The sequence below is a fragment of the Malaya genurostris genome, chromosome 2 (genome assembly GCF_030247185.1).
Source record: "Malaya genurostris strain Urasoe2022 chromosome 2, Malgen_1.1, whole genome shotgun sequence".
Lineage (NCBI taxonomy): Eukaryota > Metazoa > Arthropoda > Insecta > Diptera > Culicidae > Malaya > Malaya genurostris.
In genome coordinates, this window is record NC_080571.1 from 17,929,964 (window position 1) to 17,953,505 (window position 23,542).

The following is a 23,542-nucleotide window of genomic DNA, read 5'->3' on the forward strand; positions in this document are numbered from 1 at the left end:
ACCCCGGACTGGTCACTGTGCGGTATTGTTTCTGATGCTAAAGTCGGCTTATTTGGCTGTGCCACCAATTCGAGGAGAAGGATTTTGCTCATTTGACAGGGTTCGGTGAAAATTTCTACAAGATTACGGTTAGTTTGCACGAGTGGAACCAAGGACCAATTACCGGGGCGATGGGGGATGAAAGTTTCTGGTCACATTGTCTGAATTCAGTGTGCTTTGCCGGAGTTTATACGTTTACAGGATTGACTTGTTTGCTTCGAATTTTACGTTTTCATCGAGAAACTTGGCGAACCGACAAGACGACTTTTCATAACGGAAAGTGATTGTTCTGTGCTGGGACTAATTGGAGGAACAACTTTTAAATGATTGAATAATTTCACGACTCATTTAGCTCCATTCTTCCGTTGTCTAGATAGTTTATAATTGGTTCTGTTTGGCGACTCGGATTACAGACAATGGAAAGTAGCAAACTTATTTCACTTCCCGATCTCCGACGAAACAATAATTTAACAAACCATTACTTTTCGAGTGCCTCATAATTTACTTATTCGCAGTTTCAATGTTTCATCCGATTGCATAATCCAGCTACATAAATTATCGCCCAGCGCGCCGTTTGTTTACAATTTCAATTAGACTGACCACTTCTCGAAATCGTTTCTGTGAAAGTACTTCATTATAGCTAGTGATTTACCGATGGTTACCGCAGTCCCAAGCCGGTACCTTCCTGGAATTAACTGAGATAACCATATCGAAGCACCCTTAAGCCAACACCACAACCACCACTATCACCACCGCCAACCAACAGCCCCCAGGCTGAAAAGTGATTAAATTGCATTCCACCGTCCAACTCGATGCAGATGCTAACTTTCACGGTAACGGTTATCCGGATGCTCGCACGGATACCGCATTCCACCGGCGGCCAACGGCACGGACTCATCAATCATGTACGTGTCATAAATTTGTGGACTTCTGTTCTAGCAGCGCCGTCGGCATCTTTGCAGCTGACCGATCGGATGCCGTTGGTCCGGAGTGACCGGAGCAAATAAAATCCACCGGTTTTATCCTTTCGTTGGATGCAACGGAATGCGACCATTTCATATATTCCGACATGTCGTTGTTGGGAAATTTTTTGAATGATTGCAAATAGTTTTAGAGAAATAACCTGAATGAGTCCCGTGGACATTTTTTTGTCTTACTTTTCCTGTAGCCTTCCTTCGGTTCCAGGACTACGGTTGACTAGTCAAAGCCAATTCGACTTATGATGCATGTTTGTTCCAATCCATCCATGAGTGCAGTAAAATCCTTTTATAAAGACTGTCCCAGAAAGTATGGACGCACTTTGATTTCGCTGTAAATAATTCACAAGTGTTAGATATTCAAATTTTATTCAATATACTGATAATATTAGACTACAACAACAGAACTAGCTGGCGCACCTTCTTATGAACGTTCCTCATTAAATTCCGTACAGACTTCTTGCCGACAAGTTTTGACACTTTTTCCAATCTTTTTCAAACTGTTGAATGGTTTCGGCTGCCGAGACATGTTTCTTAAGATGTGCCTTCGTTAATGCCCAAAATTCTTCAATTGGTCGAAGTTGTGGGCAATTTGGTGGATTCATGTATTTAGGGACGGAAGTGACATTTTTGGTAGTATACCATTCTACCGTTGATTTCGAGTAGTGGCAAGAAGCAAGATCTCGCCAGAAGACAACAGGATCCTTGTGGCTTCGAATCATGGGTAGAAGTCGTTTTTGTAAACATTCCTCCATGTATATTTCGCTGTTCATTGAAGCAGTGGTGATGAAGGGTTTCGAAATCTTACCGCAGCTACAAATTGCTTGCCAGAGCATAGCTTTCTTACCAAATTTTCCGACTTCAATCGATGTCTCGGACTGGTTTAACACTTTCCCTTCTCACACCGTATAATATTGTGGTTATACAGTTCAAATTTCCAGCAAGAATCGTATTGTACAACTTTCGAACCCTCGGCCTGATCGATGCTTCTAGTTTCGGACTACGTTTTGGTTGATTCTGCATCTTATAGGTTCGAAGATTCAAACATTCTTTAGCACGAAGAACATTTGACTTCGAAGTGCCCACTTTTTTGGCCACATCCCGAACTGAAACCTTTCTCTTTTGCTCGAACGCCTTCAGTATACGTTTATCCAACTGAGGGTTAGCAGGACCTTTTTTTCGACCCGTTTTCGGTTTATCCTCAAAGGTGTTATCCTCACCGAACTTCCTGATTGCATTTCGCACGACTTTTTCACTTACTCCTTCAATTTTTGCTATCTTTCTCAATGACAGTCCGCGTTCTGTGCACCATCTGTACACAATTTTTCGCCGTTGTTCTGCTGAAAGTCCACACATTTCGAAACAAACTAATGAAAACGAATAAACAACTGCACAAGTGGTTAGAGAAGAGTGTAAACAACAGAACGCAGCCACAAAAATTGACAGATTCTGAACCATTGCGAAATGGCAGCGGTTTTTGGTTGCGTCCATACTTTCTGGGACAGTCTTTACTATAGCAAATAAATCTATTTCAAGCCTACTGTTTGTTAGCGTTAGAAACCTAGCTGTTGAGTACGTAGCATCGAATTCCTTGCCAGATAGTGGTTCGAATTTATTGGTAAGGGTTCTCATTGTCGTTGAGTTCTTTGCACCTGTGAAAGTTCCTTCCATTTAATTTTACGTATTTTTTGCTCTACTTGCATTTAACTTTGCATTCGTTTTGTTATACGTATCCCATATTCATTATACTTTCCACTTTATTTATTGCTTACTCTACTCAGCTTACTTAACACTCCGAATACCAAGAGGGTAAAAAGTTACGCGAACTACCAAAGGTACCATGAAAAGCGGGAACGCTTATTTTGACTGTCTATATCTTTGCCATTTTTGGACCGATTTCAAAACTTTTTTTACCATTAGAAAGATAAATTCATTCGGAATAAAATCCATTTAAAACGATGCAAAACCGAATATTCCATTCAAAGTTATTATAAAAAGTTCCAACTAAAGTCTGCTGAAAAACGCTTACTTTGGCTATCATTACGTCTATCAAAACATAAATTAAACAAAAAACTTTGTTAATGAAAGTTAGGATCAAAAACGTAACCAAAAGTCCAAGCAAAAATTATCGAAAACTTCGTATTTTCGACATATCTTTAAATTAAATGCGTCGGCATATGTATTTTTATACACCAATAGATTGCATTTGATACCAGCTATATGTTTTAGAAGAAATCAATTTCAACTTTACAGAAATGTCTCAAAAAATTAGATATTTCACAGAAATTTAAAAAATTAAAATAAAATTAAACCTGTTTGACACTTTGCATGAAATTTTTAGTCATTGTTGATCACCAATCGATTGAATATTGCTTCAATTAAAATTTTCAACAGGAAATTCTATCATATTTACTAAAAACCTCAAGAAATTTTGTATTTTTACAGAAATTTTTAAATCTTAGAGTTTTATTGTGACTTAGCTAAGCACGCACTCAAGAATGTTCGTGTACAAACCTACTAAACTTACTTTCAGTTAAAATTTCAAAAATTTTATACTTTTATTCACCAAAAAGCTAAAAAAATCGATATTTTCACTGAAGTTTTTTAAATTGAATTGGTTTTAGGCATTTATGTGGATTGGAAGTAAGTGTACGTCTAAGAAATTTTACTTACCAACTTAATAAACTTAGCAACGTGTAAAATTTTTGTAGTATCAGGAATCAGGAATCAGAACAAATTGGCTCTAATGGCACGTTCCCCTTGATATATGGAGATTTGTGCCTTGCCATCAATTTGTTTTTAGCATCATTTTCCCGATATATAAGAGGGAAGGATTGAAAGGAAATGGTAAGGGTTGGACTAGGAGGATGGGAAAAATTGACGACACAAAAACACATAAAAGCAGAAGTAAATTCTGCACCCCTAAGGGATGCCGAACAATCTGCTGAGGATCACATTTAGTGGAAGCAGAAGTAAATTCTGAACCTCTACGAGGTCCCGAACAGTCTGCTGTTAATAAAACCTCCAACCCCCGAGAGGATTTAGAGATCTTACAAAAGCGACACCATTCTGAACTCCCGGAAGAATGCAGAACGATTCGCAGTATGTACGAGCAGAAGTAAATTCGGCACCCCCTAAAGGATGCCAAACAATCTGCTAAACCCTATTTAAGGTGAATACAGAAGGGATTCATTCACTCCAGGAAGAACGATGAACCCTTCTGACTATAGCTCCTTACCACATTGGGTGAGAAACGAGAGAATATCCTTCAATTTTAGCTCCGCATACACAGACTCAACCATGTATGGAGAACCAAAAACCCGGATACGTAGCTGCGTCAATGCGGGACAGTTACATATCAGATGATATGAAGTACCATAATCGCATTCACACAAATCACACGAATAATACTCAGCACGTTGAATAGTAGCCATGTGATAATTTAGTTTGCAATGTCCAGTCAGAGCTCTGACCAGAATACTGCAATGATGCTTGGAGAAATGCAGTAGACACTTTGACATTTTCAGATTTAAATCTGGTAGAAATGCTTTTGTCTGAGCGCAGGTTTGCAAGCTGCGCCAGTAGCTGGCATGTTTGGATGCAGCCCAAGAACGAATCTTGTGCTTTATCCAACTAGTTGAAAGTGGTAAAGCTGGTTCAGGACCAACGAAATCATTCGTTGCACCAGCTCTAGCCAACTCATCAGCCCATTCATTTCCAGTAATACCAGAATGGCCGGGTACCCATAAGAAGTAAACAGCATTTGAAATGCTGAGGTCTTCAATTTGAGTTCGACATGCGATCACTAGATTCGACCGTGAGTCATTCGAACTGAGTGCTTTTAAGGCTGCCTGACTGTCGGAACAAAAATAAATTCGCTTACCACAGATCCTCTGCTGAAGTGCCGATGGTACTCCACACAGAATCGCGTAGATTTCTGCTTGGAACACAGTACAGTATCTACCAAGTGATAGAGACTGCTCCAGTCTCATTTCACGACAGTAGACACCAGCACCAGCACGACCATTCAACAGAGAACCGTCCGTAAAACAAACTATGTGTTCATCAAGTTGTCGTTCCAGACAACCAAACAACCATTCCTCACGAAGAGGATAGCTCACATTGAATGTTTTGAAAGGAAAACTGCATGTGAGAGTTAGGTCACTAGGAGCGAGTAAATACTCATCCCACGTAACCATTTGAGACCACAAGCGAGTGTGGCTGGTAGCATAATCTAATGGGTTACTGTTCCAAAGCCCTGTAACCTTAAGACGGTATGCACAAGATAATGCTTCTTGTTTTAGGAACACATGTAGTGGTTTAATACACAGTTGCGCCTCTAGAGCAGCAGTAGGAGTTGTCGTGAATGCTCCTGTCATCGCCATTAGGACCATCCTTTGGAGATGATTTAGCTTTGACTGAACTGTCGCGACTTCTCCTTTCTGCCACCATACAAGACATACATACGCTAAAATTGGTCTAACAATAGTTGTGTAGATCCAATGAATATATCTGGGTTTGAGTCCCCATGATTTTCCAAAAGCTCGTCTGCATTGGCCGAAAGCCATGCAAGCTCTTTTAATTCGGAAGTCAATGTGAGCAGACCAATTCAGTTTTGAGTCAAGAATAACCCCGACGTATTTAACTTGTTCGACCACAGTCACCTCCGAACCAAAGAACTGCAACGGACGAGCTCCTGTGATTATCCTACGATGAGTGAAAAGCACCATTGATGTTTTGCCCGGATTTACAGATAATCCAACCTGACAACACCATTGTTCAACAGATCGCAGGGCTTGCTGCATTAAATCAAAGAGAGTGTTAATGCTTATACCGGTCATCAATATATGATAATCGTCGGCAAAACCATAAGTCGGAAATCCAAGGTTATTAAGTTTCCTCAACAAACCATCAGCGACTAGGTTCCATAAAAGTGGGGATAGTACACCACCTTGAGGACACCCACAGACACTCAGTTTTCTAATCTCTGCTTGCCGAAGCGATGAACAAAGAAGTCGATTGCTAAGCATTGCGTGTATCCAATTTGTGATACTTGAAGGTATGCCATGACCACGGGCTGCTTCCAGAATTGAATTGAAAGACACGTTATCAAAGGCACCTTCAATATCTAGGAAAACTCCCAAGCAAGATTGCTTTTGTGAGAAAGCTTTTTCAATGTTGTACACAACATCATGTAACAGGGTTGTAGTGGACTTTCCACGCTGGTAAGCATGTTGCATTCCATGTAGCGGTTGCACGCCCAGACTAACATTCCTGATATAGTGATCGACTATGCGTTCCACTGTTTTAAGAAGAAATGAGCTAAGACTGATAGGCCTGAAACTCTTCGCTTCCTCATAAGTGTCGCGACCGCCTTTGGGAATAAATTTGACAATTATTTCCTCATTTAGGGGTTAGCCAAATTTTGTGCTAGGGCACATAACCGTTTTTATTAGTTTTACGTTTCGTCTTTGACTCATCAGTGCAGAGCAGTTCAAATTGAACTGCTTAGTGCTAAACTCGGCAGTTCAATTTGAACCGCTAAGCAGACGTAAAGTTTCTGCTACTTACAGAACACTTTTTGTTTTGCAACGGAGTGCAATGTCTTTCCTGACGTGCCGAACGAAAACGTGTTTTCGACTATTTCTGGCCGATGCAGGTATGGTCATTTAGGGGTTAGCCAAATTTCGTTTTCGTTCGGCACGTCAGAAAAGACATTGCACTCCGTTGCAAAACAAAAAGTGTTCTGTAAGTAGCAGAAACTTTACGTCTGCTTAGCGGTTCAAATTGAACTGCCGAGTTTAGCACTAAGCAGTTCAATTTGAACTGCTCTGCACTGATGAGTCAAAGACGAAACGTAAAACTAATAAAAACGGTTATGTGCCCTAGCACAAAATTTGGCTAACCCCTAAATGACCATACCTGCATCGGCCAGAAATAGTCGAAAACACGTTTTCGTTCGGCACGTCAGAAAAGACATTGCACTCCGTTGCAAAACAAAAAGTGTTCTGTAAGTAGCAGAAACTTTACGTCTGCTTAGCGGTTCAAATTGAACTGCCGAGTTTAGCACTAAGCAGTTCAATTTGAACTGCTCTGCACTGATGAGTCAAAGACGAAACGTAAAACTAATTATTTCCTGCCAGGCTCTTGGAATATATCCTGTCGCAAGACTAAAAGTAAGTATTTTCTTCAAAACATGTTTGAAATGTTCATACCCTTTCTGCAGTAACACTGGGAAAACTCCATCCTTTCCAGGAGACTTGTACGGAGCAAAACTCTCAACTGCCCATTTGACCGATTCAATCGTCACAACGCTTCGAGCAAGGGCCCAAGAATCGTAACTACCTGAAAAAGTCTCGGGAAGAGCTGTCGGTGATGGATCCATACATCCTGGAAAGTGAGTGTTAAAAAGATAGTGAAGTACATCACCTTCATCAGACAAGTGTTCTCCATCTGAAGTTCTTAAGAAACTGACATTAAAGTCCTTAGACTTCGAAAGTAACTTATTTAATCTGCTAGCCTCGTTGAGACTAGAGACATTTGTGCAGAGGCTTTTCCAACCACTTCGCTCAGTTTTAGGCATTTATGTGGATTTGAAGTAAGTGTACGTCTAAGAAATTTTACTTACCAACTTAATAAACTTAGCAACGTGTAAAATTTTTGTAGGAAAATATTATATTTACATGAAAATCTCAAAAAATCTACATTTCCGTGGAAGTTTTTGAATTTAATATATTGGAAAATGTAAAACAAACATCTATGATCTTTTATGTAGATTAAATTTGGTATTTGCTAAAATTTGTAGAAAAAAAATTCTATATATACTAAAAATCTAATAAAAATCTATATTTTTACTTACATTTTCAAATCTTAACAGTACTAGGAACTAAAAGAGGAATGCAAAGAAAACATACAAGCCTTTGTGTTCATCAATCGATTGAACCCAGAAACAAGTAAAATTACGTAAATCAAAACGAACACCGCCTGGATATTTCGTAGAGTTTTCGGAAGAAGGAAATCAACAAATTTACCAAGAAGTGCATGTGGCAAGCGATCTGCGGAAAATTTAAAATGGATTTTTGATTATATACTTGATATATTGGTGTTAAGTCTAATCCGCTCCTACATATATTGTCAAGCTGCTACGGGTATAATTGAGCTACTCCACCATCCCTAACCCCTGTTTTTGCTAATGTATACATATTCCAACCAGACAACAGTCCGAACTTAATTCTAATTGCGGTGAAAATATGGATTTTTTAATTTTTTTTACAAGAAAACAAAATCATTTCACTCTACATATTTTACCAGTTTCGGAGTTCAATCGAGTTCAATGAAATTTTCTACAGATTTCAGCTAATACCAAATTCAACCTACCTAAAAGATCATAGATGTTTGTTTTACCACTGCCGTTCACCAGCTGAAGGCTGGATCTGGCAAAGTCAACCACTGCGACCCAAATATGACATTACTCAATGATACAACCCTAGTTTTAAGTTAGTCGTTAATTAAAATTTGTAAAAGCCCTTGGCATCTTAAAGCTTAAGCAGTGTGCCTTAAACATTATATTCTTGAATAAAAAAAAAGATGTTTGTTTCACATTTTCCAATATATTAAATTCAAACACTTCCACGAAAATGTAGATTTTTTGAGATTTTCATGTAAATATAAGATTTAGTTCCAAAAATTTGACACGTTGCTAAGTTCATTGAGTTGTTAAGCAAAATTTCTTAGACGTGCACGTGCCCGGTGAACGACCAGAATTAGGTTAAAACCGGGGATAAATAAACGATATAATAATAATAATAATAGACGTGCACTTACGTCAAATCCACGTAAGTGCCTACAACTTCTTCAATTTTAAAAACTTCTGTGAAAAAATCGATTTTTTTGAGATTTTTGGTAAACATAAAACAAAAAATTTTTGAAATATAAGCTGAAGGTAAATTCAGTCGGTTGGTACACGAACATTCATAAGATAGAATTTCCTGTTAAAAATTTTAATTGAAGCAATATTCAATCGATTGGTGATCAACAATGCCTAAATGTTCGATATGAATTTCATGCAATGTGTCAAACAGGTTTAATTTTATTTTTAATATTTCTGTGAAATATCTAATTTTTGGATTTTCTCTAGTAAAATTGAAACTATTTTTTCCCGTAAATTATAGCTGGTATCAAATTCAATCGATTGGTGTACAAAAATGCTTAGCTGTATTCAGCATTCTTCGATTGCTTCTAAATATTCCAGAATTTCTGTTAGAATATCGAATTTTTTGAGCCATTTTCAGTAAAGTTGGAATTGATTTCTTCTAAAACATATAGCTGATGTCAAATGCAATCTATTGGTATATAAAAATACATATGTCGTCGCTTTGAATTCGAATATATCTCGAAAATACGAAGTTTTCGATCATTTTGGCTCGGGCTTTTGGTTACGTGTTTGATCATAACTTTCATTAACAAAATGTAATTGAAAAATTTTCCGTTCCATTTATGTTTTGATAGACGTATCTATATAATGATAACCAAATTTTCAAAATCGGATTTCTAACAGCTGAGATATGGCCAGCCAAAGTATGCGTTCCCATTTTTTTTTCAACTGACTTTAGTTGGAACTTTTTATAATAACTTGGAATAGAATATTCGGTTTTCCATCATTTCAAATGGATTTTATTTCGAATGAATTTATCTTTCTAATGGTAAAAAAAGTTTTGAAATCGGTCCAAAAAATGGCTAAGATATAGTCAGTCAAAATTAGTGCTCCCACTTTTTCACCCCCTTGGTATTCGGAGTGTTAATGCAGGAAACCTAGCTCTTGAGTACGCAGCATCGAATTCCTTGCCAGATAGTAGTTCGAATTTATTGGTAAGGTTTCTCGTTGTCGTTGTTGTGTCGTTGAGTTCTTTGCTCCGGTAAAAGTTCCTCCCTTTTAATTTTACGTATATTTTGCTCTACTTGCATTTTACTTCACATTCGTTTTGTTAAACGTATCCTATATTCATCATAATTTCCACCCTATTTATTACTTACTCTATTCAACTTACTTAATGTACAATTTTGCTTTTCTACTTCTACTATCATTCTAACTTTCTTCTTACTTTTCACTCAATTTTTATTTATTTTACTTTCTTTTTACTCTGTTTATTATTATTTCTGTTTATTTTATACTTTATTTTCAATACATCTAGTATTCCTTCACTTGATTTTATTCGTCTTAGTTTATTTCACTCAACCTGTTTTTCACTTTGCCTTATTCCATTCAACATTTTTACTTTTCTCACATTTTTCTCTACTTACTATTTCGTACTTCTAACTTATCATACATTTTACTCCAATCTTTAACTCTATATCGGTTATGCTTTAGCTTTTATAATTAATTTGAGTTTTTTTTCTCTTTCTATTCTAATTTCCTTTCATAGTACTTTTTATCAATCTATTTATTATAATTTACTATATGTTTTACTATTTTATTTATTCTAAACGTGTACTCTACTCACAAATACTACATCCATTTTTCTCTACTTAGCTTAACTCATTTCTAATAAACTTATTTTACTTCAGCTTTGAAATGACTGAGTAAGAACATGTATTGTAGAATCCAAATGAATGAAAACTTAACATAAAAGATATTAATTGGAAAAAAAATACGCTCAGAGACAGGACTCGAACCTGCGTTCTTATGCATTCCGAGCATACGTCAAACCAACTAAAAATTAATAAATCGTTATTTTAATTTTCATATGTTTGTTCTATTTAATGTACCACTGTATGATTTGACTCAAGTTTTTGTATTGTTTTGTATATGTAGTTTCTGCCCCCTAAATTAAAAGTACTACACTCTGATATTTCTGTCCCAACACTTGGCAGGGGATTCATAAATGAACCGAAGCATTGCAGTTCAATTCTATTGGCACTATACTGTTACTGCATCTACTTTTTCTTTTTGTGCTTTTGCAACACTAATTCTAATTAAGCATCAAAAACTACTAAAGAACTCGTATACGCCAATTACTAATCTAAGTTACTAATTATGTATTTGTGTCTTTTATTCCTACGTGTTATATGTAAACCGTCTACAAACAGCTAAATGTAATTATTAAGTCAACGCGTTAGAATAACCTAAATTGTAACTATTCTTGTTAATATATGTGCTTCTTTAAAAGGACAAATAATCCACTAGAAGCACACCTTTCGTTTTTGTCATATTTAGTATAGCTCTCTATTCATTAATGTTACTTCAAGAAATTTAATATTTTCAGCCATTTTAGATATATTATAGTAGTAATTCAATATTTGTTTTATAATTGTTGTTGCCAATGGCTGAAAATGGTGCCCATTACCAGGGGGCTCAAATGCGAGCCTTTTGATGTGGGGGAGAGTGGAGGGTTAATAAAAAAAAATAAAAATTTTATCTGCAGGTATTTTTTTATTGATGTTCTACTTATTCATATGTATCCTTTTTATAATGCATTTGAAAAATTTTCCATCGAAACCCATTAAAGTTTTGCAAACTTCTAATAAATGGAAGAAATTGTCTACCACACTTTGCGTTTCTGCAACTCGGTGAAGAGTTAAATCATTATATTTAAGTTATTACGTTTTGTCTCCGACGCACCAGTGCGCTAGCAGTTTGAGACAAAAGCGACGAGGCACCATCGGCTCATCTGCATGAACAGCTAATGCACTGATTAGTCGAAGACGACACATAAAAAACAGATCAAAGAAATTAAGTACACTTCGCATAAAGCGATTGCCATAAACAACCATAATGCCTAAATGACCGATTGTAATGAAAAATATGTAATAAAACGCTGTTTCCAGATTCTTCTTTTTTAACGTGGGATATAATCTTACATACAAGCCCAAAATCTTTTAAAAAACACTGGATCCAAAATCGCTTGTAAAATTTTATATTTCTGTGGTTATTGTTATTCTTGTTGTTCCTGATAGTTCTTGTTTTTCTTATTTTTTTTTTTTTTCAATAGTATAATATATATTTTCAGGCACACTGCTTAAGCTCTAAGATGCCAAGGGTATTTCCTAATCTTAATTAACGACTAACTTAAAACTAGAATAGTATCATTAGATTATGTCGTCTAGAATTTTTGGAAAAAGCTTTTAGCTGGCGTTCGGCAGTGGTCGGTGAATTGAATATTGCATGACTTCCAGTTGGTGCTATCTATGGCCGCTTCCTTTCAGTTCGTGTGGGTCCGCGGGAAACACCCCCAGGCTACGAAGGCCCGGCGGGTGGCCCGCATGCTGGTCATCGACTGGAGCGTAGGACCGTAGGCGGTGATGGTGATGTTACGAAGAGATGAAAAAATAAAAAAAGTAAATATTGTGGAAACCGAGGTAAATAGGGGGTGTGGAAACAAAATGTCTGAAAACTACAGAGATCTAATTAGTTGCCATTGAGATGGTGAAGAGACGGGGGAAGGGGGAACGAAAAGTTAGTGACAAAAAAAGATCTTGTTAGTTCCAATGAAGATGGTGGACAGGGACGGTGATCGAGAGAATCGGGCGGATGTTAGTGTCGAACCTGTAGGTGGAGATTATACTTTCTGAGCGAGGTATAACAGATTACACTTGGATATTAATGTGTTTGAGGTACTGGTATATAAGAAGCATATAAGAGATATCCCGACTAGCCAACACATCTCGGACCGGAACTTCAGGTGGTCTACCTCGGGCCCTTAGGGAGTCCTTTAATAAAGACCTGGCGTCACGATACTCCGTACACGTCCATACGACATGCTCGATGTCCTGATAACCGTCACCACAAGCGCAGAGACCGCTCTCCACGACTCCAATACGCCGGAGGTGCGCGTTGAAGGTGTAATGGTTTGACATGAGCCGAGACATCACACGAATGAAGTCACGACTCACGTTCATCCCCCTGAACCAAGGTTTCGTCGATACCCTAGGGATAATGGAATGCAGCCATCGTCCCAGTTCGCCATTGCTCCATGAAGTTTGCCAACTTTCGAGAGTTTTCTGACGAGAGATACTGAAAAATTCATTGAAGCAGATTGGTCTTTCATAAATATCACCTTCTAATGCGCCCACCTTAGCCAATGAGTCTGCCTTTTCATTGCCCGGAATGGAACAATGCGAAGGGACCCAGACTAACGATATTAAATAAGACCGTTCAGATAAAGTTCTCAAATGTTCCCGTATTTTCCCCAGGAAATATGGGGGATACTTTCCTGGCTTCATTGCCCGGAGAGCTTCTATTGAGCTTAGACTGTCCGTGACAATGAAGTAATGGTCTTTGGGCAAGGTTTCAATGATCTCGAGGGTGTACTGAATAGCAGCTAATTCTGCGACGTAAACTGAAGCCGGATCACTGAGTTTGTAAGAAGCGGTGATGTTTTGATTGAAGATGCCGAAGCCTGTGGACTCGTTGATGTTTGATCCGTCAGTGTAAAACACCTTTTCACAGTTGACTGTTCTAAATTTATTATAAAAAATATTTGGGGCCACTTGAGGGCGCACGTGATCCGGAATTCCACGAATTTCTTCTCTCATGGATGTGTCGAAAAATACAGTAGAATCAGAAGTATCCAAGAAATGAGCACGGTTGGAAACAAACGAAGAAGGATTAATATTCTGAGCCATGTAATCAAAATACAAGGACATAAAACGGGTCTGAGAATTGAGCTCGACAAGCCTTTCGAAGTTTTCAATCACCATCGGATTTAAGATATCGCATCGGATTAGCAATCGATATGAGAGATCCCAGAATCGGTTTTTCAACGGTAAGACGCCCGCGAGCACTTCGAGACTCATCGTATGAGTCGACTGCATGCAATCTAAGGCAATACGCAAACAACGATACTGAATTCTTTCCAGTTTAATGAAATGGGTGTTCGCGGCAGATCGGAAGCAGAAGCATCCATATTCCATTACGGACAATATCGTTGTTTGGTACAGCCTGATCAGGTCTCCTGGGTTTGCACCCCACCAAGTTCCGGTTATTGTGCGAAGAAAATTGATTCTCTGCTGGCATTTTTGTTTCAGATATCTAATGTGACATCCCCAGGTGCCTTTGGAGTCGAACCAGACCCCGAGATATTTAAATGTGAAGACCTGAGCTATGGTTCCACCCCCTAGTTGAAGCTGTAGTTGTGCTGGTTCTCGCTTTCTTGAAAATACGACCAGCTCAGTTTTCTCCGTAGAGAACTCGATACCCATTTGAAGAGCCCATGTCGACAAGTTGTCGAAGGTATCTTGTAATGGTCCTTGGAGATCGGCAGCTTTGGGTCCTATAATGGACACAACGCTGTCGTCGGCAAGTTGTCTTAGCGTGCAAGATGTGTTGATACATTCATCAATGTTGTTTACGTAAAAGTTATATAAAAGGGGGCTTAAGCATGAGCCCTGAGGAAGACCCATGTAACTGAATCGTATTGTCGACAAATCACCATGTGCAAAATACATGTGTTTCTCGGACAATAGATTATGTAAAAAGGTATTCAAAACCGGCAAAAGACCATGCTGGTGCAGCTTCTTAGATAGGATATTTATAGAAACTGAATCAAAAGCCCCCTTGATATCTAGGAATACTGATGCCATTTGTTCTTTACGAGCAAATGCCATTTGAATTTCGGTTGAGAGCAACGCAAGACAATCGTTCGTTCCTTTACCCCTGCGGAAGCCGAATTGTGTATCTGAAAGTAAACCATTAGTCTCGACCCAATTGTCTAGACGGAAGAGAATCATTTTTTCGAACAACTTCCGGATACAGGAAAGCATAGCAATCGGCCGATACGAATTGTGATCGGAGGCTGGTTTCCCAGGTTTTTGAATGGCGATAACTCTCACTTGTCTCCAGTCGTGTGGAACAATATTACCCTCGAGGAACTTGTTAAACAAATTCAGCAAGCGCCTTTTGGCAGAGTCAGGAAGCTTTTTCAACAAGTTGAATTTAATTCTGTCTAACCCCGGGGCCTTATTGTTACACGACAAGAGCGCAAGTGAGAACTCTACCATCGAAAACGGTGTTTCGTTTGTATTCGAAGTCGCGGCGCGGGATATCTTCTGTTCCGGAACAGAATCAGGACATACTTTTTTAGCGAAATCGAATATCCAGCGGTTAGAATATTCCTCGCTTTCGTTCGTTGTGTTTTGGTTGCGCATTCGTCGGGCTGTGTTCCAAAGAGTGCTCATCGATGTTTCTTTTGTTAATCCGTCAACAAACCGTCGCCAGTAACCTAGTTTCTTTGCTTTAACTAAGTTCTTCATTTGCTTATCTAGCGCTGCGTAATTTCTATAATTATCAGGTGTTCCATATTTTCTGAACTTTTTGAATGCTAAAGATCTTTCCGCGTTCAGTGATGAGCACTCTTTGTCCCACCACGGGTTGGGAGGACGAATGTTAGTATTCGCGCCGGGTATACGTTTCGTCTGAGCTTGAATCGCAGTGTCGAGAATCAAGCCAGCCATAAACGTATACTCTTCCTCCGGAGGAAGTTCTTGTGTTGTTTCTAGTTTCTCAGATATCGATATTGCGTAGCATTTCCAATCAATGTTTCGTGTGAGGTCATACAAAACATTGATTGTTTCCGATGGTCTTAATCCGCTGGCGATTGAAATTACGATAGGCAGATGATCGCTACCGTGGGGATCAGGGATTACCTTCCACGTGCAATCCAACCGTAGCGATGTCGAGCAGAGGGATAAGTCCAGCGCACTTGGTCTTGCTGGTGGTGCGGGAATTCGTGTCATTTCTCCCGTATTCAAGATTGTCATATTGAAGTTGTCGCAAATATCATGGATCATAGCTGATCTGTTATCATCATGAAGACAACCCCATCCCGTACCGTGAGAGTTAAAGTCTCCTAAAACTAACGTCGGTGCGGGAAGAAGTTGCATGATACTGCTGAGCCAGTGGTACCCAACTGAGGCTCTAGGGGGAATATAGATGGAAGCAATACAAAGGTCCTTGCCTTTAATTGTGACATGACATGCGGCAACTTCAATACCTGATATCGAGGGGAGGTTAATTCGAAAGAAGGAATAGCACTTTTTGATCCCCAAAAGTACTCCTCCGTAGGGATTATCTCGATCCAGGCGAATAATGTTAAAATCGTGGAAGTTTAGTGATACATCAGAAGTTAACCAAGTTTCGCACAATGCAAATGCGTCACATTTCAGATTATTTACTAAGTATTTAAAAGGATCTATTTTCGGGATGATACTTCTACAGTTCCACTGTAAAACAGTGATCGAATCCTTGACCTCGTTCGAAAAATTAGCCATCGAAGGAAACGATTGCTGAGAGGAGGGGCCATTTTGCAGTCAGCTGCATCAAAAACATTTTAACTTTTGGCAGGAAAGTCATCAAAATACCTTTTAGGGGGTCAGAAATGTTGAAGACGGAAAATATAAAGTCCACAATGTCACTGAATTTTACAAGTCCAGCACTTGATGTGTTTTCTGGTTCCTTGGGGACTTTCGGGGTTTTGGGTGTCCCCGGAAGTGTTGGATATTCTTTCTCCGATTTCAAGTCTCCGGAACTAGGAGCTTTTGGCTTCTTCTTTTCGTTTTTTTACCAACACTTCCTTCTGCTGTTACTTTTGGAGGGCCTTCAAGAGATATCTTCGAACCCTTTCTAGGGAGTTTAGGAGATGATATATTTTTCCTCTTCCTAAAACTACGAGGGACAGTTGAAGATGTACCTTCTTGAGGATCGTCAGAGTCGCAATCGTCCGCAGACAAACAGGTGTAGGGGTTCTGTTCAGGTGGTGTGGCGATTTTCAGCATTTCTGCGAACGAGCGGTTTGATCGTTGCTTGAGAGATCGTTTCAAATGATCTCCACGCAATTTATACGCAGAACATGCTGTGAGGTCATGCGGGGCCGCCCCACAGTAAAGACACTTTTCAATGTCTCTGTCGCAAACGCCATCCGCATGACTCTCTCCACACTTCGAGCAGCGGGGCCGATTTCCACAATGGGAAGCTGTGTGTCCTAGTTGTTGACAACTAGTGCAATTCATTACCCGTGGTACGAAAAGTCGTACAGGTAGACGAACCCTGGCCAGGAGAACGAATTTCGGCAAAGCCGAGCCGGAGAAGGTCACCCGATACGAGTCCGAGTGGGGATAAGACTTTGTCCCATCCGCGGCGATCGATACTGAATGCAAACGTTTGCAGTCCAGTATCTTGACATTCTTAAGCAAGGGATCTTTAAAACATCCGACCCCATGTTTGAGAATGTCCTCGCATGTCAGACTTGGATCCGTGATCACTCCGTCTATCTCGACTTCGCGAGCTGGTATATAAACGCGGTAGTCCCGCGTAAAGTGATCGTTTCGAGCGATCTCATTAGCATGTTTCAGACTGGTCAACGAGACCCTGAGCTTATCGGGACGAATTTTTGAAATAAATTTCAATGTTGTATATTTCGACTCCAAGTCTTTAGATATTTTCAAAATATTAAGCGGTTTATTCTTCTCTTTGGTCCGAAAATAAACCACATAAAGGCCGGCCGAGGGTGAAGGCTCTTCGGGATACTGTTTAACCCGGTGAGTCTTACTATTTGGGGCAGATTTAAAATCTGGTTCCATTTTATCTTCGGGGGGCAGGGGAGAATTTAATGGACTTGCCATAGCGCGGTTGAGGTTCCGCGCAAATTATGGGGGGAGTCAAAATATAAGACGATAAAGGGACACGAAGGGAAAAAATATTATACTTTGCTAATGATCCGTAGCAACTCGGCCGCTGAGGCCAAGCGTTAGTTACAACGACCTCCGAGAATAAATATGCACACAGCACCGGTTCACGGCACCACACTAAACGTCGGTTCACTGTTCTTATTGTTTTAACACAATAGCTCCCGGCACTGTCTAACGGTATTTATTGTTTATACTGTATTGATCTACTGCACAAGCTCACGAACAAAAGATCTGATATTAAATGACCTTGAAACGGATTCTTGTTTTTCTTATTGTTGTCGTTGTTGTCGTTGTTGTCGTTGTTGTCGTTGTTGTCGTTGTTGTCGTTGTTGTCGTTGTTGTCGTTGTTGTCGTTGTTGTCGTTGTTGTCGTTGTTGTCGTTGTTGTCGTTGTTGTCGTTGTTGTCGTTGTTGTCGTTGTTGTCGTTGTTGTCGTTATTGTCGTTATTGTGGTTGTTTTCGTTGTTGTCGTTGTTGTCGTTGTTGTCGTTGTTGTCATTGTTGTCGTTGTTGTCGTTGTTGTCGTTATTGTGTTTGTTGTCGTTGTTTTCGTTGATGTCGTTGTTGTCGTTGTTGTCGTTGTTGTCGTTATTGTGGTTGTTGTCGTTGTTTTCGTTGTTTTCGCTGTTGTCGTTGTTGTCGTTGTTGTCGTTGTTGTCGTTGTTGTCGTTGTTGTCGTTGTTGTCGTTGTTGTCGTTGTTGTCGTTTTTGTCGTTGTTGTCGTTGTTGTCGTTGTTGTCGTTGTTGTCGTTGTTGTCGTTGTTGTCGTTGTTGTCGTTGTTGTCGTTGTTGTCATTGTTGTCGTTGTTGTCGTTATTGTGTTTGTTGTCGTTGTTTTCGTTGTTGTCGTTGTTGTCGTTGTTGTCGTTGTTGTCGTTGTTGTCGTTGTTGTCGTTGTTGTCGTTGTTGTCGTTGTTGTCATTGTTGTCGTTGTTGTCGTTGTTGTCGTTATTGTGTTTGTTGTCGTTGTTTTCGTTGTTGTCGTTGTTGTCGTTGTTGTCGTTGTTGTCGTTGTTGTCGTTGTTGTCGTTGTTGTCGTTGTTGTCGTTGTTGTCGTTGTTGTCGTTGTTTTCGTTGTTTTCGCTGTTGTCGTTGTTGTCGTTGTTGTCGTTGTTGTCGTTGTTGTCGTTGTTGTCGTTGTTGTCGTTGTTGTCGTTATTGTGTTTGTTGTCGTTGTTTTCGTTGTTGTCGTTGTTGTCGTTGTTGTCGTTGTTGTCGTTGTTGTCGTTGTTGTCGTTGTTGTCGTTGTTGTCGTTGTTGTCGTTGTTGTCATTGTTGTCGTTGTTGTCGTTGTTGTCGTTATTGTGTTTGTTGTCGTTGTTTTCGTTGTTGTCGTTGTTGTCGTTGTTGTCGTTGTTGTCGTTGTTGTCGTTGTTGTCGTTGTTGTCGTTGTTGTCATTGTTGTCGTTGTTGTCGTTATTGTGTTTGTTGTCGTTGTTTTCGTTGTTGTCGTTGTTGTCGTTGTTGTCGTTGTTGTCGTTGTTGTCGTTGTTGTCGTTGTTGTCGTTGTTGTCGTTGTTGTCGTTGTTGTCGTTGTTGTCGTTGTTGTCGTTGTTGTCGTTGTTGTCGTTGTTGTCATTGTTGTCGTTGTTGTCGTTGTTGTCGTTGTTGTCGTTGTTGTCGTTGTTGTCGTTGTTGTCGTTATTGTCTTATTGTGGTTGTTTTCGTTGTTGTCGTTGTTGTCGTTGTTGTCGTTGTTGTCATTGTTGTCGTTGTTGTCGTTGTTGTCGTTGTTGTCGTTGTTGTCGTTGTTGTCGTTGTTGTCGTTGTTGTCGTTGTTGTCGTTGTTGTCGTTATTGTCGTTATTGTGGTTGTTTTCGTTGTTGTCGTTGTTGTCGTTGTTGTCGTTGTTGTCATTGTTGTCGTTGTTGTCGTTGTTGTCGTTATTGTGTTTGTTGTCGTTGTTTTCGTTGATGTCGTTGTTGTCGTTGTTGTCGTTGTTGTCGTTATTGTGGTTGTTGTCGTTGTTTTCGTTGTTTTCGCTGTTGTCGTTGTTGTCGTTGTTGTCGTTGTTGTCGTTGTTGTCGTTGTTGTCGTTGTTGTCGTTGTTGTCGTTGTTGTCGTTTTTGTCGTTGTTGTCGTTGTTGTCGTTGTTGTCGTTGTTGTCGTTGTTGTCGTTGTTGTCGTTGTTGTCGTTGTTGTCGTTGTTGTCATTGTTGTCGTTGTTGTCGTTATTGTGTTTGTTGTCGTTGTTTTCGTTGTTGTCGTTGTTGTCGTTGTTGTCGTTGTTGTCGTTGTTGTCGTTGTTGTCGTTGTTGTCGTTGTTGTCGTTGTTGTCGTTGTTGTCGTTGTTGTCATTGTTGTCGTTGTTGTCGTTGTTGTCGTTATTGTGTTTGTTGTCGTTGTTTTCGTTGTTGTCGTTGTTGTCGTTGTTGTCGTTGTTGTCGTTGTTGTCGTTGTTGTCGTTGTTGTCGTTGTTGTCGTTGTTGTCGTTGTTGTCGTTGTTTTCGTTGTTTTCGCTGTTGTCGTTGTTGTCGTTGTTGTCGTTGTTGTCGTTGTTGTCGTTGTTGTCGTTGTTGTCGTTGTTGTCGTTATTGTGTTTGTTGTCGTTGTTTTCGTTGTTGTCGTTGTTGTCGTTGTTGTCGTTGTTGTCGTTGTTGTCGTTGTTGTCGTTGTTGTCGTTGTTGTCGTTGTTGTCGTTGTTGTCATTGTTGTCGTTGTTGTCGTTGTTGTCGTTATTGTGTTTGTTGTCGTTGTTTTCGTTGTTGTCGTTGTTGTCGTTGTTGTCGTTGTTGTCGTTGTTGTCGTTGTTGTCGTTGTTGTCGTTGTTGTCATTGTTGTCGTTGTTGTCGTTATTGTGTTTGTTGTCGTTGTTTTCGTTGTTGTCGTTGTTGTCGTTGTTGTCGTTGTTGTCGTTGTTGTCGTTGTTGTCGTTGTTGTCGTTGTTGTCGTTGTTGTCGTTGTTGTCGTTGTTGTCGTTGTTGTCGTTGTTGTCGTTGTTGTCATTGTTGTCGTTGTTGTCGTTGTTGTCGTTATTGTGTTTGTTGTCGTTGTTTTCGTTGTTGTCGTTGTTGTCGTTGTTGTCGTTGTTGTCGTTGTTGTCGTTGTTGTCGTTGTTGTCGTTGTTGTCGTTGTTGTCGTTGTTGTCGTTGTTGTCGTTGTTTTCGTTGTTTTCGCTGTTGTCGTTGTTGTCGTTGTTGTCGTTGTTGTCGTTGTTGTCGTTGTTGTCGTTGTTGTCGTTGTTGTCGTTGTTGTCGTTGTTGTCGTTGTTGTCGTTGTTGTCGTTGTTTTTGTCGTTGCAATCAGCTGATGATTCATTACTCGTGTTTTCCACGAAATAAACTAGAACTCAATGTTTCATACTCGAGCCTTCCGTATGGCTGATAGAACTAATGTTGCACAAACCAATTCGCCTAATTCCATCCGAGCCTAATTGAAAATTATTCTCCCTCAGCCCCGCAAGCAGCTTTAATTAACAGATAATTCCTTTCAATTCCATTTAGCACATTTAAATTGACCAAACAGCCTTCGGTCTGTGCCCGAAACCATATTCCAACAAATTTATTCTCATCCAAAATTCAAATTCAGTGGCTCCGCCGGCTCATCACGCAGAGTCAGAAATTATTCCCATACGAGCATGAACAAAAACCAAGACACGTACTTCGGTACCGAGCTTCCTGCAACTACCGCCGTCACCACCGTCACCAACGTCACCGCAGCCGCAAACGTGGGGGTGGAACGTCAACGCATTGTCTGCCAACCTTGTCGAACGCACTTATTTCCGTGTTACTAAATGGATTTTCATTAAATTCGCAAGCACACTCATCCGTCGAGCTTAGCCTGTTCGGCAGAATAAACTGCCCAAACCCGGTGAGTTTTGCAGCTTAGCTCCCACCACTTACTGACAGCAGACACGAGAGTTCTCGTTAATTAAAACAATGATTCATCGGTGGTGGGGCCCCGGGCTGAGGTGGGAGCATACACCGGGGGATTGGGCTTCTATCCACACTATTCGACACTCTGCCGACCCAATGCGGGTTACGTGCTGTCTCGAACTCGTTTCAAAGGACGCCATTTGTTCTGTTCGTAGTCACGTGTGTCAGTGGGTATGGCCGGATCCCCACTGCTCGGAACAGGGTTTATAATATAAAATTATTTATCCTGTAGGCGTAATACTCATTTGCCTGGTAGATGAAATTTTAATGACCGACCGAATGGGTACAATGTATAAATGTCTTGTTCTGTTGGTTGGAAAATCCATTCGAACCGTACGGCACCGACGAACTCTCCAGGCTCTGCGCACCGTCCTTATTGAGTGGTTGACATCGTGAACTCGTAGCAATGTTTCAGAGTTTTTCTGTTGCGCTTGTCGGTCACACAAAGAGATAATTGTGGACATCTGTACTGAGGAGTCACTGCAGAGAAAGAAAATATATGCAAATTACATAAATTATATCTTGTTTGTGTTGGAAGAGTTTTTTTTTAAACGTGCTCTAGACTGGCACTGTTAGGCAACGAGACTTGCATACAAATTTTTTCCTAATGACTAATAATGCATGGTGCATTAGGACATAATTGTTTGCTACTGGAAAAAACAAATGAAAATGCCGAAAAGAAAATACTTTATACGACCGTCTAAGCGAAGAACAGAAACATTCTGACCTAAGGGGGCCATGACAATATGAATAATAATGTCGTTTTTGCTTGATACCAAAACCTAACCCAGTTTCCGCCCTAACTGCTGTCAAACCGTTTGTTTGAAGCTAGTTGTTGAACTGAAAATCGAGTCGGTTTCAAACCAGGTTTGCTCAAACCCCCGTTGTTAAGTGCGAAGCCAACACAGTTTAATGAAAAGTGTTTATTTGATGAAACTACCCTGGGGCAGTTTTAAGTTTTCTCAAGCGAAAACGACATAAAGATGAAATCCCTCTCCTTTAACCACAGAGAGCAATCATCCAAGTAGTGATTTCAATGTGTCTGTATAAAATATGATAATGATGGTCCCACCACATACCCCTACAAAGGTGTGAGCAGAACGAGTTATCTAAATGATAATTAATATTTTTGCACGTATCTTAACCAGTAAACAAAAGAAAACGATCTGATTAATCTAGCAGGTATTGATTCTTCTTCAAAAGAACGACTGACCACAAAATACCATTCAAATATTTCGGATTTACTATCCAGGGTTAATCAAGAAAATTTCCAACCCGGGAAGATCCTTGATCACATCAGGAATCGAACCCGATATCTTTACCAGTATCAGACAGTAATTCACCTGGCCCTTCCCGCCGGACCAGTTCATCGCTACACACATCAGCTACGATGGAGTAACGAGACTGCGGATGAGCAGAGCCAAGCCCAATTCCATCAACAACTGTCGATCCCAATTAGTTTCCCGAATCTATTTCTTAAATTACTAATCAAACCTTGCGATCAAGGTCAAGAGCAAACTTAACACACTGAATGCTAAGGCTATTCGGCCAGTCCTGTTCGCTTTCCAAATAGTCACTACCTGCTTCGCGCGCGAGGCTCAAACATTTGTAGACTGCTCATTATTTTTAACTCTCAAACAAACTAAAAATCCATCATCATCATACCGAACATAGTAACTTAAAACGTCTCATAATAATATATATGAACAAAAAGAAAAAGAAAATACAATCTTCGTAATACGTAAAAAAAATAAAAAATCTAAAAAAATATTGAACTAACTAACTAAATATTTGCTTTCAAAGCGGACTTTATGTGTGAAATACATAACTTTTTGAACTCCACCAATGTCGCCGCGCGCTTGATTTCTCTTGGCATCGAATTGAAAAAACTTATTCCCTTGTACAATAATGAGTTTTGCGATCTGGCTAACAAAAAGCTTGGTGCTCTAGCATCAGATGCGTTTCTAGTATT